The 15,481-nt window shown below is 46.2% G+C and overlaps 1 long non-coding RNA gene and 3 other non-coding genes across 4 annotated transcripts in view; all 4 read right to left on the bottom strand.

Moving 5' to 3' along the window:
- The window catches only part of LOC142557480 (uncharacterized), a 272,981-nt gene that overhangs the window by 77,163 nt on the left and 180,337 nt on the right, over positions 1 to 15,481 (bottom strand). The window contains exon 15 of the long non-coding RNA XR_012822773.1: positions 6,685 to 6,935. This is a non-coding gene — a long non-coding RNA (uncharacterized LOC142557480). The remainder of the gene's footprint in view (positions 1 to 6,684; positions 6,936 to 15,481) is intronic.
- TRNAA-AGC (transfer RNA alanine (anticodon AGC)) lies at positions 13,304 to 13,376 on the bottom strand. The gene has a single exon. It is a non-coding gene; the product is annotated as a tRNA-Ala (tRNA).
- TRNAA-AGC (transfer RNA alanine (anticodon AGC)) lies at positions 13,669 to 13,741 on the bottom strand. The gene has a single exon. It is a non-coding gene; the product is annotated as a tRNA-Ala (tRNA).
- Positions 14,925 to 14,997, bottom strand: TRNAA-AGC (transfer RNA alanine (anticodon AGC)). The gene has a single exon. It is a non-coding gene; the product is annotated as a tRNA-Ala (tRNA).

Genomic DNA, 15,481 nt, shown 5'->3' on the forward strand with positions numbered 1-15,481 from the left:
ACAAGATAAATATACATAAAAATTATGAACAAGTTTCACTTCAAAAAAGAAAGACTGTCACCAAAATTCATCGTTCGAAAACACGTTCACGGGATCTCAGTACTCCGCTTATCACGCTTGACATCAAGCTTCACAACATTTGACGTGCATGAATGAATTAATGAATCCTCCGCAGCAGCAGCGAGACTGGTAATTCTGAACACGTGAAATGTGCGCATAAAGAAACAACAAACATAAGAAAAATTGAATGTTGCTAGAAAGCCAGAGCAATCAATCTTCTGCGCTCGCTTGTGATTGGTTTCCAAACGGTAATTAAAGAGTGGTTCAGTAGAGAGGAGGAAAAAGACTACGTTGGAACATACCTACTATGCATATAACAGATAAAGTGATATAATGAACGAGCAAGGCAACTTTAAGCGCGTATTTCCTAAACGAGTATTACGTGTTCTGTCGCTGACTAAAAAGAAAAATAAGATGAAATACAATATCTCGAATGTGTTAGTGCGACACGCCGCAGTAGAATGTAAAACAACCTATGGGACTAACAATGCCTGCATTGAAGTGCTGGCTGATTAAACTCTCGGCGATATTGTCAACATTTACAACGAAACTAAAGCTTGGTGGCTTGTGTAACAGCGCGTATGGGCGTGCTTACAAAAGCATTTGCCCTGCGTCACTTGCTCCAGCACGCGTGCGTACACTCGGCCACAAAAGTTCACGGACCACGGGATCTCAGAAAACGTTCAATTTCACAAACAGCCCGTAACAGTAGTCAGCAGAACCGAACATCACAATGTCGTTCGCACATACTATAGTAGATGCTATAAATGCGAAAACTGGGGTGCGTCGTGAGTCTGCGCGGGTATTCAAGCTTTTTTTTTTTTCTCGGATTTCGTGTTCCGTAAAATTTTGTGGCCGAGTGTACATTCCCTGCGTTTTGCCGTTGTCGCAACGTGGTGTGCGCCTTCTGCCCTCATTCCAGCGCGGAGTCGCCGCCTGACGAGAGGGGGCGCTGCGCACGCAACATGCTTTCCACGCTGTGCTGCCTGGCGACGACGGCGCTCATCACAGGCAAGTTACACCTGGTGGCAGTCGTGGTCGTGATGTAGCAGCAGGCTGGGTTTGCCTGGCACGCTTGGCCGGCAATTGTTGAGCCGCAAGTTGTACGTCTACTCCGTGTCGATCTATGCTCCAGTTTGCTTTGTGCTACTTTAGTAAGACGTTGTGTGGAAGAGACAAGGGTGTGACTAATAGAACAGCGTCTCCTTTTAGAACAGCGCAAGCCGCTACTGCTGAAATTTCATGAGTCGGCGAAAGCACATGTGACATGAACGTGAGAAACTCGGGCGAGGCAAACATGAACACACCGGTCACCTTTTTATGACCACTAAGGCGTGTCTTTCGGTTAATTCGGTCCTGTATGTCCACATAACCGATTTTGTGCCGATTTCAAAACCACGTTCCGAATGACGACTCTCGGCAACCTGCCAACGGGAAACTAACAGCCTCAGTCTTACTAGATTAGAACACGCCTTTCGCTTCTGCTGTGGAGGGTGCTAGGAATTTCTGGTTGAAGTGCCTCTAGTATGGCAGCTCGTTGCATCTGTGCCTTCTGGAACATTCGATGTTTGAAAACATTATAGGCTGCTGGAGGTGTGCCTTCATTGTGCGGATTAATTGTCGATAGTGACTGTACGCCCTTGTATTCATCGTATTGATCTGTTATCGATGTGCATTCGTCTGATGTATCTATTACGTTATAAAACATTAGGTTCTTTTTTCTGCTAAACCCGAATAGCCAGAAATGTATTCTCGACTTACTTTTCTCGTTTCTCCTTGTGTCGGAAACAGAAAAGAAAAAGAATCGGAATGACAAAGCTGTCGTATCACTACGCTTCCGGACCTATGCATTTCGACGTTCCTCTTCAAATACATACAGCAAGAGGAAACATTCTCACAATAAAACCACTGCATAATAATCTGTCCCATAATAAAAAAAGAAGTGCAATTATACTTAATGGAGAAAGCATAATTAAGGCGCAGTCGCAGCTTTACGATGGTTGCTGGAGGACTGATACCAAAATATGAAGACGAAAAAATGTTATCTTGAGCTGGCAGTTAAATATATACAGTTCAGCTCACACACTGAATTTTACCGTACATGAATCTGCTGCGTCGGTATCTAAATCCTCATTTAAGAAAAACAAGTGTGCATGTGCGCCACTTAATTTTAACGCGTCGTTTCCGCAAGGCAGCAATTCTAACAATCACAGCTTGCGGATTTTGTTTTTCTTTTAATTTCACACGTTCCACAATGGTTATGACGCACAGCATTAAAAATTCTATCGTGTAAATGCCGAGTGCGTCAGTTCTTCTCGCTCTTAAAGCAAATTATTCAAATATCTACGCCCTCCGGCGTCGTACACCTGTTGCAAAATGTGTCTATTTCAGGCGACAATCCACTTTATTTATTTATTATACGATTTCGAAATGATGGCAGTCTTTGTCGCAGACTTTTTCTCAACGTTTGGTTGTCAAATGAACTGACGTATCCGGCATGCGGCTATAGTAACAGAAAACGCAGGAGGTAACATGACGAGGATATTTTCTCCACATGCTTGTTCTCCATGTTGGCGTGCGAAGTCCCAAACATATAACTATATATATAGCATTGGAATGTTTTAAAGCTCAGTGACTTATATATATATATATATATATATATATATATATATATATATATATATATATATATATATATATATATATATATATATATATATATATATTCTTTTTAGTTAAACACTAGTAGGCGCCTAGCCTGAGTTTATATACAAGCTCACCCGGTTATGGCATCTCTGTCAGGAGGTGTGGTCAGGAGGGAGGAAAAAGGCTACGGCAAGTCCCTTCATAATCACAGGAGGCTACACTGCTTGCGTCAGGACTCAAAATGCACTTTCGTATGTTTATAATCGTCCCTCATCTCATTTCCTTCCTCATTACCCTTCCGTAGTAGATGCAGAGAAGCGGACCAAAGCTCTTGGCTTTTCTGTAAATAAATTACTCTCTCTCCTTCTCGGAGCTGTCACTCCGTTGCACGCGACTAGCGCTCTTTAATTTTTATTTAGTGTTGGCTATTCAATTACATAATTTGCTTTTGGGGCAGCTGGTCTCCAGACTCGGCCTTCATAGCCGCTTCACTTTTCAAAATGCCCGCAAGCGTGGCAAAAAAAAAAAAAATAGAGTAGAACTCACGAAGAGGCTTTTTTTCAACACAACCTAACTCCTTTACAAAGAGCCAGAATCCTTCAACAGCTTTCTGAAGGACTGTGACGGAGTGCACCGGTGCCGCAGCTGTTTAACAAAAGCCCTTTTACATTTTTTTGTTATATTACTTCAGCTGCAAAAATGATTAGGATGAAAGTTTGAACGATGTACCACCTACCGTTTTCGAGCAGTGCCCGCGGACCAGCATGCGAGACCACCAAGACGGTGTAACGGTTCGCGACCAACGCTCGAACGTCGCAAGCCGAGACTGTTAACGCACAGCCCCAGCAAGCGGAGGGAGCAGTCTTGACATACACCACGCGCATCCAGCTCCGGACCTGACTGATCACCGGCGCGCGCTTCGAATCTTAGAACGCGGGAGCGCAAGACAGCGCATGCGCTCCTCCGCACACGCCACCGCTGGTTTCCAACGGGTTCTGCACAAAGCTCACTTTAGGCCGGCATAACGCAGCGATCCATTCCGCTAAATTCTGCCACTCTCTCTTTCCGCCGTTCACGGCCGGCTTATCCCGTCGATAACGCGCACGCGATAAGCACCCGACCACTGACGAAGCGCGAAAATGAATAGCCACTGGCATGTAGACGTTGCATTTTACAGGTCCTGATCGCCAGTATACCTACACGTAAAAGTATACGATGCATACGCCGTCTGCGCCGTCTGTTCATGCTTGCCGTCCGCGAAAAGGCCAGACGACTGTCTTCTGGCGGCGTCCATCTTGGAACGGACATGAGTCGTTGCTTTCACGTGTCTCTGGCTTGGTCGCGGTGACCGAGGTCTTCTCACCGATGACGAGGCACTCGCGAGTTGTTCGGGCTGTTCTTGCCGATACGCGGTATCAAATGCCATCACGCGGGTGCAAGCCGCCACGGCTTGTGCCGTTTCCAAGATGGACGCAGATCGGAAGACAAAGCGTCTGGCTTTTGCAACCGGTCGTGTATCGTGCGGCAGGCAGCGCGAAGCGTGACCTGTCGGCTACATTCTTGAGTGTAGCTACTGACTGATCCTAACTGACGTGCGGTTCGCAGGAAAATTGCAGAACTGCCGCTTCAGAGGCAGTAATCACGCATGTGAGCTGCAGTTAACGTGAAGAGACACAAACATTTTTGTTTTACCATTCTCTTGCGAGTAATTGTATAACTAACATTACTTTCACTCCTGAACTGGGAAAAACATGCGCGGAAATGTATGGAATTGACTTGAGCATATTCTTAGCGTTAGCTCTCGCGAAACTTGACACTAATTTGATATAAACTGTTGTGTCGTCACAGCCGGCGAAGAGCATCCGTGAATTGATTTTTGAATGCCGCAAGACGATATAAAAGTCCAGAATGTAGCACTAAAATGCAAACATCAAACAAACAATGTTATGTCTTCATTTCTGTGTTTAAGCAACGAAAACCGGTTTCTACGACAAGAAACGTACGGATACGTTTTCTTCTCTTTTTTTTTTTTTTGTACATTAAAATGCTGCCTTCCGCATCTAAGCATGGTAGTCAAAGTTAAAAAAAAAAAGGTGTTCGGGTTCGTAACAGACCAGACAATGGTGAGCACTGACTTTAGAAGCGATTATATGCCCAAGCTGTCTTCGAGAGTGAGAATACAGTTCGCACTGCGTCTTGAATATTTGCTTTGTTATATTGTGTTACTTCTTTTCCTTCTTTCTGTTTGCAGTTGTGCGAACACAAAGCGACGACGACTTCTTTATTCCCGGAGAGGAGACGCTAGCGAGGCTGCTACCAGAAGAATATGGTATCTATACTGCGAAGTTTCACATTGCTGAACCAGCAAAACACCGCAGTAAAAAAAAAAAAACAACGTATCTCCATCCACGTCCGTAACTTGTAGCAATAACGTGATCCTCTCAACACAGACCTTGTGCCGTTTTGATGAACCGCGGCGGGTCACATTGCACAACGTCTGCTTCAAATCACAAAGGAGCTACAGAAAATCGATTGTAGAGCAAACGAGCCATCGTATTCGAAACACATCACAAAAGTCATGTTTGCACTGACACTTGCAGTAACTGTACACTCTCCAGTTTCAAGTAGTGACGCTAAATTCAAATGGACTGGTGAGGCGTGCTCCCCGTACCCCCTAAAAATTGCAATCTGCATCACACCGCCTTATGTAAAGCAAAGTTATGTTGTTATACTCCATCTTACAAATAGTTTGCCTTCAGTATAGTAGACCGAGTACCTCAAGACCGAGTACCTTCGGCCTTCAGCACTGTCGAAGGTACGAGGCGTAGATAGGAAATATCCCTGCGCAGCGGAATATAGTTCCGCGTTTAAATGTCTGATTAACGACGGGATTAGATAGTTTTGTGCTTACTTGGTACATGATGCGTTGCGGCGATACATGTAACATGTTAGGACCCTTGCTGCGCATGCGCATCGTATACCATGAACACAGCAGCAGCCGAGCAGACAACGTCACGCGGACGAACACATCTCGAAGTGCATTCGACCATTCCTATTGGCTAAGGAGTCTTGCAGCTTACATAGTGCTGCAAGCGACTTGTGAGACGGAGTGTGCATGATTTCGTTTTCAGTTCCTGGGCGCCGGCATCTAGGGCTCTTATAAAAAAAAAATATTCGGCGCAGTTACACCAACTTACACGATGGCGAAACAGTGAAAGCCCCGTCCGCTGTGCGGAAATCGTCATGCATGCGAGTTGATCAGATTACCGTGCGCAATAAAGTTGTTACGATAGAAAAAGCTCATGCTACGTTTAACAGTCCAAAATGGCGGCGCTTGTATAGGCTTCCGTAAATGTGTGTTGCGTCGTGTGGTATCGTGTTGCGTAGTATTAATTTGCGCAGTGGTTAACACCGCCTCATTATTCGATATCTCAAACTCTCCACTCTTGGATCGTGCAAGGTCTACTTGCGAACAGCCCACTAACGGAGCATTACTCTGCTGTTCTTGTTTAGTTTCTTTTTCAATCGCACACCTCCGGAATCTGTGCGTTACCAATGCTCCTTTGCGCAGTGCGTATAGCGTTTCCACGTGGTATGTCACGTCTTTACTAACGTGAACTCCATCCTATCACAGATGAAGCGGACGAGGAAGCTACAGAAGTGTGCCCAAAAGCGAAGCCCGGACAAGACGACCTGCCAGGTACGACACCGTCTTTTCTTTTCTTTTCTTCTTTTTCCTTTCTTTTTCACTGGGTGCAAAGCAAGAAAAGCCCGAAATTCAGAATTCAAATGTTAAGAAACCAGACGGAACACCAGACGCAGATCCAAACTGTTACGACATTACTACTCCGTAATGGGGCTTCCACGATGCTACTTCGTTCTTATTCATTGTTTTATACTTTTTTTTAAATACCCACGCACACCTTTACACAACACTTCGCGAGACGTGATTCTAGGATCTTCAAAAGCGTTACTTACAGTCGCAGACCACTACAGTCTTCGGCATTAAAAAGGCGTGCCATACGGGCACAACAATTAGCCTGTGATGTACGCAGTTCGTTGTTGGTTGATTCGTTCCAGCCGTGCAATTAAGGGCACCTTTCAGTATTCCGTTCTGCGGCTCCATTCAATGCCCAAAATTCACTGCTTTGTACAAGCAGCCTCGGCACAAGCATATAAGAGAGCATTGTTGAAGTTCGCACTTGTACCGTGATTTGCAGTGCAGTCATCTAAAAGAGAAAAAAAAAAGAACAGAAAGCCGTGCCATGAGGCACAAGAGTAGAGAAATGTGTAATGCACATCAAAGGAAGAGAGTGCCGGTGTCTGCCGCGCAAAGTGACCAGCGTAGCTCTTCTAAGCATGCAACATACCTGGCACACATACAAGGTACTGGCCACGAGCACTCCATTACGTCGGAAACAGGATCCAACGTTAGAATGACATCTGCGGGTGCATTGACGCTTAAATTTGTGTCTTGCCGTGTTAAATATTATTCCACGTACATGAAACTTCTTGCGCGCGCTTTGAAGATGTCAAAAGAAAAATATGGGTTTTTACGTACCAAAGCCACGATCTAAGGCACGCCGTAGTGGGGGCTCCTGAAATTTTGACCACCTGGGGTTTTTTTAACGTGCACCTAAATCTAAGTACACTGGTGTTTTCGCATTTCTCCCCCATCGAAATGCGGCCGCCGTGGCTGGGATTCGATCCCGCGACATCGTGCTTAGCTGCCCAACACCATATCCAGCTTTGAAGACGTCAAAAAATAGCGTGAACAAAACCAAAGGCGAAACCGAAGGTGGCAGGCACGAACGTTAACCAGCATGACATGCTAAAACTTCTCGAAGCACTGTGGCGCCACCTACCACCAGCGACCCTATGACGTAGGAGAGAGGATCCCAAGTCAAAACGTCTCCTGCGGCACACGGTCTCTAACACTCAACTTTGTGTCCTACCGCGACAAATATTCTTGCAGGCGAATCTTCTGGTGTGTATTCGAAATTATATGCAGGAGTGTTTATCCAACTTTTCTAGTATATACGTGTCCCTCTTCAGTAGTACCAGACCTACCATGACCGAGGGTATATATAACGGTAGGTTTGGTATATACATAAGCCTTTTATAAACCTCCTGAAAATTTACTTTTTTTTTAAATGACACAGACATATTTACAGGTTAATTTATTGAAGAGACATTAAACGCAGCAGAGGCAGCAGAAGCAACAATGCTTAATACTTTTAGCGTGGATTGATTCAATCACGTATTTTAATTAGAGATATCTAGTTTAGTCCTTCAGGCCCGGACTTCAAATGCAATAGCATTCCTTTGGCTATCTCTCAGGCAAAATTTCCTCGTGTAGCACCTATAAACGAAGCAGTGCGAAAAGGGCAGATGATAGTTCAAAGCTTGACGTCAGAAGTCAGCAGGAGGCATTGACGTCATTGATGATACAGATATTTGGACTCTCCGTGACCCACGGAAAAATGCTCACGACACATTCGGGGGTTATGACCCGCAGTTGGAGAAACACGGTTATAATAGGATACCAGCAAACAAGGAAACACAGGTTGTATGCTGATCTTTCTTTTTTTTTCTCTCTCTCTCTCTCTCTCTCTCTCGTGCGAGCAGGATTCGACCTGATCCGCAAGTTCCGGTTGGACGATGTCCAGTTTGACTTCCCGGGCGTCAAGCGGGTGACCGGCTCCAACAGCCTGCAGACTGCATACAGACTGTCACGAAAAGCGGAGCTCGTACTGCCCACAAGGTACAGACAAACGAATCCAAACAGCTATCTTGGGTGTCGCCATATCTTGGTGGTAACCAAGGGAAGTACTCCCTGCCCACGTGTACAGCTTCACTCGGGATATACGTGACCCCGTGATCAGATTTGTCGTTTATAATGCGCTTCTGTCAATGAGCTTTTGCCAGTTGCAAGCTCACCGCCTTGTGCCTAACCCTTGTACCGCCCCTTCTTTTCGGTCCGTTCTCTTTCCAGTGTCGCGCAGTATTGAAGTAACGGCGGTTCTAAGAGGCTGCCGCCTGACGAATGGTGTTACTACGGTCAGTGTGCAAATGAGAAGGAAAGAGCTGTATGATTAGAGGAAATGCGTTTGGGGTAGTACGGGTATGTTAAGGCACGACTCACGCCAAGCGCGGTGGCAGGGAAAATGTTCTAGGCACGAATACGACAAACCCTTCGCCACCCTCCTTTCTCCACCACTCGCACCCCGACCCCCTTAAACATGGTAGTTACCATCTGGAGAGGATGGACAAGTGGGCGCGGTTCTAGGAACAGGGTACAGTAGTTATAAGAGCGCATCTCAGAAGCTGGGTTTATTGGATATGTTCCCGGGGGGAATGATCTTCCACGAGGAACCGTCCTGTATTTGGTTTTTTTTTTCTTTCCATACTATCGCCGAGACGTCTTGTATTATAGCTTGTTTGTGGTCGGCATTCATTCTTTACCTTTGAGTGTGTTCCAGGAGGGAGTTCAAGATATTTTTTTTTCTGTTATTTGGCTCCCCTCTTATGGGTGACGGGGACAGCTGTAGGCGCTTATAGGAACTTTTCTCCCTCATTCTCTCTTTATGTCCAATGGTTTAACGTTTGCAAATACAACCCTATACATGTATATAGCCATGGCAACTTGTGGGAGGGTACGGGTAACAGAATGTACGGTTGCCCACGATGCTGTGCACCCTGCAGCGCGAAGGAAGCGAGAAAAATCCTTCCGAGTTTCAGAAGCTCATAAAATCGTCCTAAAGTCGCGAACAGCGCTTTCGTTACCGTAGCTCCAGGCACATTGCCTCTGAGTCTGCTGAAAGAAAAAAAAAAAAAGAACAGAATCGCACAAGCACGTGCCCACGGTGAACTGGGTGCTAATTTCTAAGCTCACCACAGCTCTAAGTACGTCGCGGACACGAGAAAGGGAACCCGTAAGACGCCATCTTTCGTGCTACGCCGGTTTGTGGCAATGGATTAACCCCTCAACCTTGTCCAAGCCTTCCCCACGTGTAGAACAGCAAACCAACTGCACGGTCGAATAAATATTTGCAGCATAGCCCACATATAAGCTCCCCCGCGTATAGCTTTATACTGGCCTACAGGACACGAGGTCAGACAGACGCCATGAACAAGCGTATAACGAAGCGAAACTAACAGCTGCCTCACTTAAGACACGTCCTTGCAAAGCTAAGGACGCCGCGCGGCCTTCGTCTAGCCTCCACTGGCCACTGTGTCCTGTCTTCCAGGGTCTACACGGTGCGCATTGTAGAGGGCGACCGGCTATGATTAACGCAAACAAGGACAATATAGAATGACAAGAGGGCGCTAGTGTGCCCTCCGTCTCGTAATCAGTTGTCTGCAATTCGTTTCGTCAATTACGTAAATGCACCCAAGTAACGCTCAATGACGTCTTCTATACGAAACGTCCCACGTCGGCACATACCGATCAGTTCACGAGTCTCGACTCTGTCATCTATCTCGTCGAGCGTATAGAAAATTTGTCCTCGTTCGTAAAGGCATGCCGATGAATCGTTCAAGCGCAAGTCTGACGTCAAGGCATCGTGCCGACGAGTGCGGTCCCTTGCCAGATTAAAAACGCTTCCGGGCTAAAGCTGAACGAGGTCCTATTCGCCCATTGTTCAACGATTCTTCTTTTTCCACGACTATGCTTTGTTTTTATTTCGATCCCGCGAGCGGAAGTGGATCATAAACTTCTGATCGCGGCTGCGCATGTACTCTTGCTACTGTGTACTAGCGCGTGGTTGCATCGACTCGATTAATTTACTGCTTCAGGCGCAGGGTTGTCCTGTCTAAGTACTTCTTTAAGTGCAACCACGAAGATAGGATGGTTACAACTTGGTCGAAACCCTATTACAGTAGAATTTTCAACCTACTGAACCTACCAGAATGGAAATTAACGACAGTATGTGATGAAGACAAACACCGTCCATAAATGTTAACGGGGTAAACGATAATGAATTTAATAAGATTAACATCGTACAAGAGTTAATAAGGTCGAAGATTTTTTACCCTATTACGCTCGAGCGCCACAGGGAGCAAACAAGACCCACTTAAAATTTACAACCATTCCACTTTGTGAAGATGGAATGGCAGCGAAAGCTGACGACAGCCAAAGCTCTCAAACGAAAAGCAAAGTGCTTTCGCTGCCATTCCATCTTCACAGAGTGGAATGGTTGCCCAGGCTCGCGATCGTCATTTTCGTTCAGCATCGCGGGAACGTTCTTCGTCGGTGGTCGTTTCGCGCCGGCGCCGTTTACATTCTCATTGCTGTTCCCTCCGGCGCTCCTCGTACGCATGTTGTTCTTCGGGCGTACGAACTATACTTGTCCGCCCAATCGATAACCCAGCTGTTTTTTGCCCCCACACCTCTTCTGCTTATATACTGCCATAACCTTGACGTCACGATATTGTTCACGGAGAGCGTTCTAATCTGTCCCGCATTTTCACATCTGCGGCGCCGCGCTGCACCCGTATGGCTTTGTTAGAAAACGCTAAGTCCGCTTCTTGATTTGAAAATTATAACAGCGCTAACACGTGCATCCACAAAGGAACAAGGACGAGACGCAAGCGCTGTGTCTTCTCGTCCTTGTTCCTTTGTGGATGCATGTGCTAGAGCTGTTATAATCTTCAAATCAAGTATGCACCATCTCGCCCAGAAAGAAGTTTTAATTAGGTCCGTTTCTGTTGCCCGACGCCGAAAAAAAAAACTACGGAAGGTTAGTCATACACAGCTTTCGCTGTAAAAATGAGTTCGTCCACTATAAAGTTCTAACCCCGCTGTCATGGTATAGTCGCATGCATTCACGAAGAATTTTCCGAGTGGGCTGAGAGGATATAGGAGGCCTACTCCAAGCATTTCCTCCCCGCCCTCTATTCCGTTGCGCCCTTACCTTTAATGAGGGATAAATAAAGTTTTTCATCATAATCCGCGAACATCGACCAAGCAGCGCAAGTGACCATCCCGTTGCAGGGCGGTGTTCCCCATGGGCCTCCCCGACGAGTTCTCTTTTGTGGCGACGTTCCGAAAGCGGAGCAGTCGCACCGACCCCTGGTTCCTCATGCGGGTCACCGACGTCCAGGGAGCGGCCCAGTTCGGGCTGAACGTGATCTCCAGGAAGAACCGGCTGGACTTCTTCGCGCAGGACGTCACCGGAAACAGGCAGACGCTGCGGTTCAGGAACGTCCGGGTGAGTGGCCGCACCGTCATAGGACACGGCGTGCGCCCGGTATTTCACTACGTACGTACGCAGTTATGGCAGGGTTGACGGGCTACGAAATTTAGCTCTGCGGGAACCCTACTTACAGAATTGATATTTGTAGATATGCCAGACCACATCGTTCCCGAGTTCACCCGCCGTGGTTGCTCAGTGGCTACGGTGCGGTGTAGTAGAATACTGTAGCCATGGTGTTAGGATGATGAGCACGAGGTCGCGGAATCGAATCCCGACCACGGCGGCCGCATTTCGATGGGGGCGAAATGCGAAAACACCCGTGTACTTACATTTAGGTGCACGTTAAAGAACCCCAGGTGGTCGAAATTTCCGGAGTACCCCGCTACAGCGTGTCTCATAATCATAAAGTGCTTTTGGCACATAAAACCCCATAATTTAATTTTTTCCTGAGTTCAAGTGCATTATTATTATTATTATTATTATTATTATTATTATTATTATTATTATTATTATTATTATTATTAATTGTTATTCGTACTAAAGTACCGTGACAACGCGTTAAATAAGAAGATAAACACTGTCAAAAAAAAAATTTCCAAGATAAACTCAACCAACTACGTAACCTGTAGCGTTAACCAACTGGCAAATTTAGTAGGGTCAGAATTATAGAAATATTCTAACTATTCTATCCACAAACTACCATCACCAGTCCCCTGAAGAAATGAAAGCCCAGTAACTTTTGTAGGCGGCGTTTGTCTTGTGTGTCAATGACCGCCCCAACCTGACACGGGGATTCCGTTATGAAGCTGCTTGAATGCGCCGCCGTCCAATGGAAACGAAATTTCCATTAGAGGCGCCGCCAAATCACGTTCGCTCGATATCCGTTGCATCACGGTGGATATATATATATATATATATATATATATATATATATATATATATATATACACACACACACACACACACACATATCTTTCAATATCGGCGTCTCTCTCACGAACTATTTTTCGTAACGCGTACGCACAGAGATGCGACGATGCTGCTTTGTGGGCGGAGCTTTTACTGGATTCTTCAATTCTACCAACGTAGAGAAACGTATGCTTATCATTTGTCATCATAAGCACACCAACTTCACGCGACCAACCTTGTGTTGTGCACAAGGTTGGTTGTGCACAAGGTTGTGGTTGGTTGTGTTGTGCACAAGGTATCCTAATTTTTTTTTTAAATAAAGACAAGTTTTGGCAGGCGGAGAAAAAGATTAACTTTATTACAGTTTTCTACCAGCTGTACCTGCAATTTGTTCGTAGCAAAAAAAAAAAAAAAAGAAACGACAAACGCGAATTTTAAAAGCTTTCCCGCAAGGACTCGTAACACGAAAAAAAAAAAAAAAAGAGCCTCTGTGGAGGTGCTTGGTATCGATCCCAGTACCTCTCGCATGCTAAGCGAGCGCTCTACCATCTGAGCTACACCCCCGGACGACTGGCCGATGGACCGCAATACGGGTCATTTCCTATATGCCTTGAACAGCTCCAAATCAATGGAAGGGGGGGAGGCCCATGCTTTATGCGTACAAACAGCAGATGGCCCCTCCCCTATTCGGACATAAATAAAGACAAAGATTTTTTTTTTTTTTTTTTTTTGCAGCAAGCACTCATATTCCCAATAATATAAATAAGTGCACGCACGTGCCTTGCAGCAGAAGACGGTACCCAAAGCAGGCTTTCATTACTAAAGCTATAACAATGAAATGTAAAAAAAAAGAAAGTGGAGGTGCTGGGTATCGATCCCAGTACCTCTCGCATGCTAAGCGAGCGCTCTACCATCTGAGCTACACCCCCGGACGAGCAACAAGGGGCACTCGAATCGCTTTTCAAACGGCAAACGAGATCAGAAGGGTGAGGATAAATTGAACGCTCTCTTCCGTGACCCTGTTTGGTGAAAACTCGCCACCCAACGTGCGTCGACCGGCGCGACCTTGAAGGCGACCGGTCGCGTTAAAGTAGCGCTCAGTTGACGCTTCTTTACGGAAGCGTTTAGGTGCCGCCATCTTGGGCTGTTAACGCTGCTGCTTTTCATCTTTAACGAAATTTACGCGTTACTACAGCTCATTCGCAAACATGAAAAACTTTGTATAAATGCGTACAGCGTTCCCTGGCCATGTTATACGTGACTTCACTTCTCATAAAACAGAAATTGTTTGTGTAACACCCCAAGATGGCGGCGCCCGACAGACGCGAGCCTTTTTCGCTCATTCGGCCGTTTCACGCTCTCGCGTCAAAATTATGCAAATCACACGTGCTTTGGGAATCGCAGTTGTGCGACGCAGTGTGCGACGCACAGGCTTTTTGACCTTCTCCGATGTCTTCGAACGGGTGCCCTTTATGGAGTACGGACATGCTGAAGGTCATAAAGAACGTGTACGTGCTTGCCTATATACACGGTGTCTATACATATATAGCTGCTCCTAGTACCCCTGTATAGCACGCCGTCCTCGAGCTGCTCGAATAAACCTCCGAGAAACGCACTGTCCGAGTTGACGCATTTCTCGACGAAGTCGCGGTCTTGCAAGAGGTCCTTTGTGAGCGTCAGGAACCGGTTGGCGCGCACGGGGGGGGGGGAACACGGGAACACCATCTGGTGTTCCGCAGTCGACATACCCCCATCTACGCGCGCCAACTGGCTCGGCGTAAGTAGCACACGAGAATCGGAGCAGAGTCGGATTTGAGAGCTTGAATGAAGCCGATGGCGCGACCGACCACGCCGGCGACACGGCATGAGCATATAACCAGCAGCTCAAGTTGGTATAGGTATCGCTAGCACATAGATACAAACTTAATGTGGCCGACATTCATAAAGAATGCTTCGCATTCAGCTGTGCTGGTCTATCGTCACGATACTTTCACACCGACACAAGTACACTTGTCAGGCCCAGCCATGTCTGTCGCAAATATTCCAGCCACCGCTTTAAAAAAACATTTAAAAAACGTACTGTTTCCTTCATGCTGAAAAAAAGTGTCTCTGTGGAGGTGCTGGGTATCGATCCCAGTACCTCTCGCATGCTAAGCGAGCGCTCTACCATCTGAGCTACACCCCCGAACGAGTGGGTGTAGCTTCGAATCAATGATAGGAGAAAAAAAAAAAAAGCCCATGCTTTATGCCTACAAACAGCAGATGGCCCCTCCAACATTCGCACATAAATAAAGACTATGTTCTTTTTTTTTTTTTTTTGCAGCAAGCACTCATATTCCCAATTATATAAAAAAATGCACACACGTGCTTTGTTGCAGAAGACCATACCTAAAGTAGGCTTTCATTACTAAAGTTATAACAATGAAATGCAAAAAAAAAAATTTGGAGGTGCCATGGGTATCGATCCCAGTACCTCTCCCATGCTAAGCGAGCGCTCTACCATCTGAGCTACACCCCCGGACAACTGGCCGATGGACCACAATACGTGTCATTTCCTGTATGCCTTAAACAGCTTCGTATCAACGAAAGAAAAGAGCGCATGCTTTACGCCTACCAACGGCAGATGTCTTCCCCCGCTCCCCAATCCGGGCATGCATAAATAAATAAAT

The sequence above is a fragment of the Dermacentor variabilis genome, chromosome 9 (genome assembly GCF_050947875.1).
Source record: "Dermacentor variabilis isolate Ectoservices chromosome 9, ASM5094787v1, whole genome shotgun sequence".
NCBI classification, from domain to species: Eukaryota; Metazoa; Arthropoda; class Arachnida; order Ixodida; family Ixodidae; genus Dermacentor; species Dermacentor variabilis.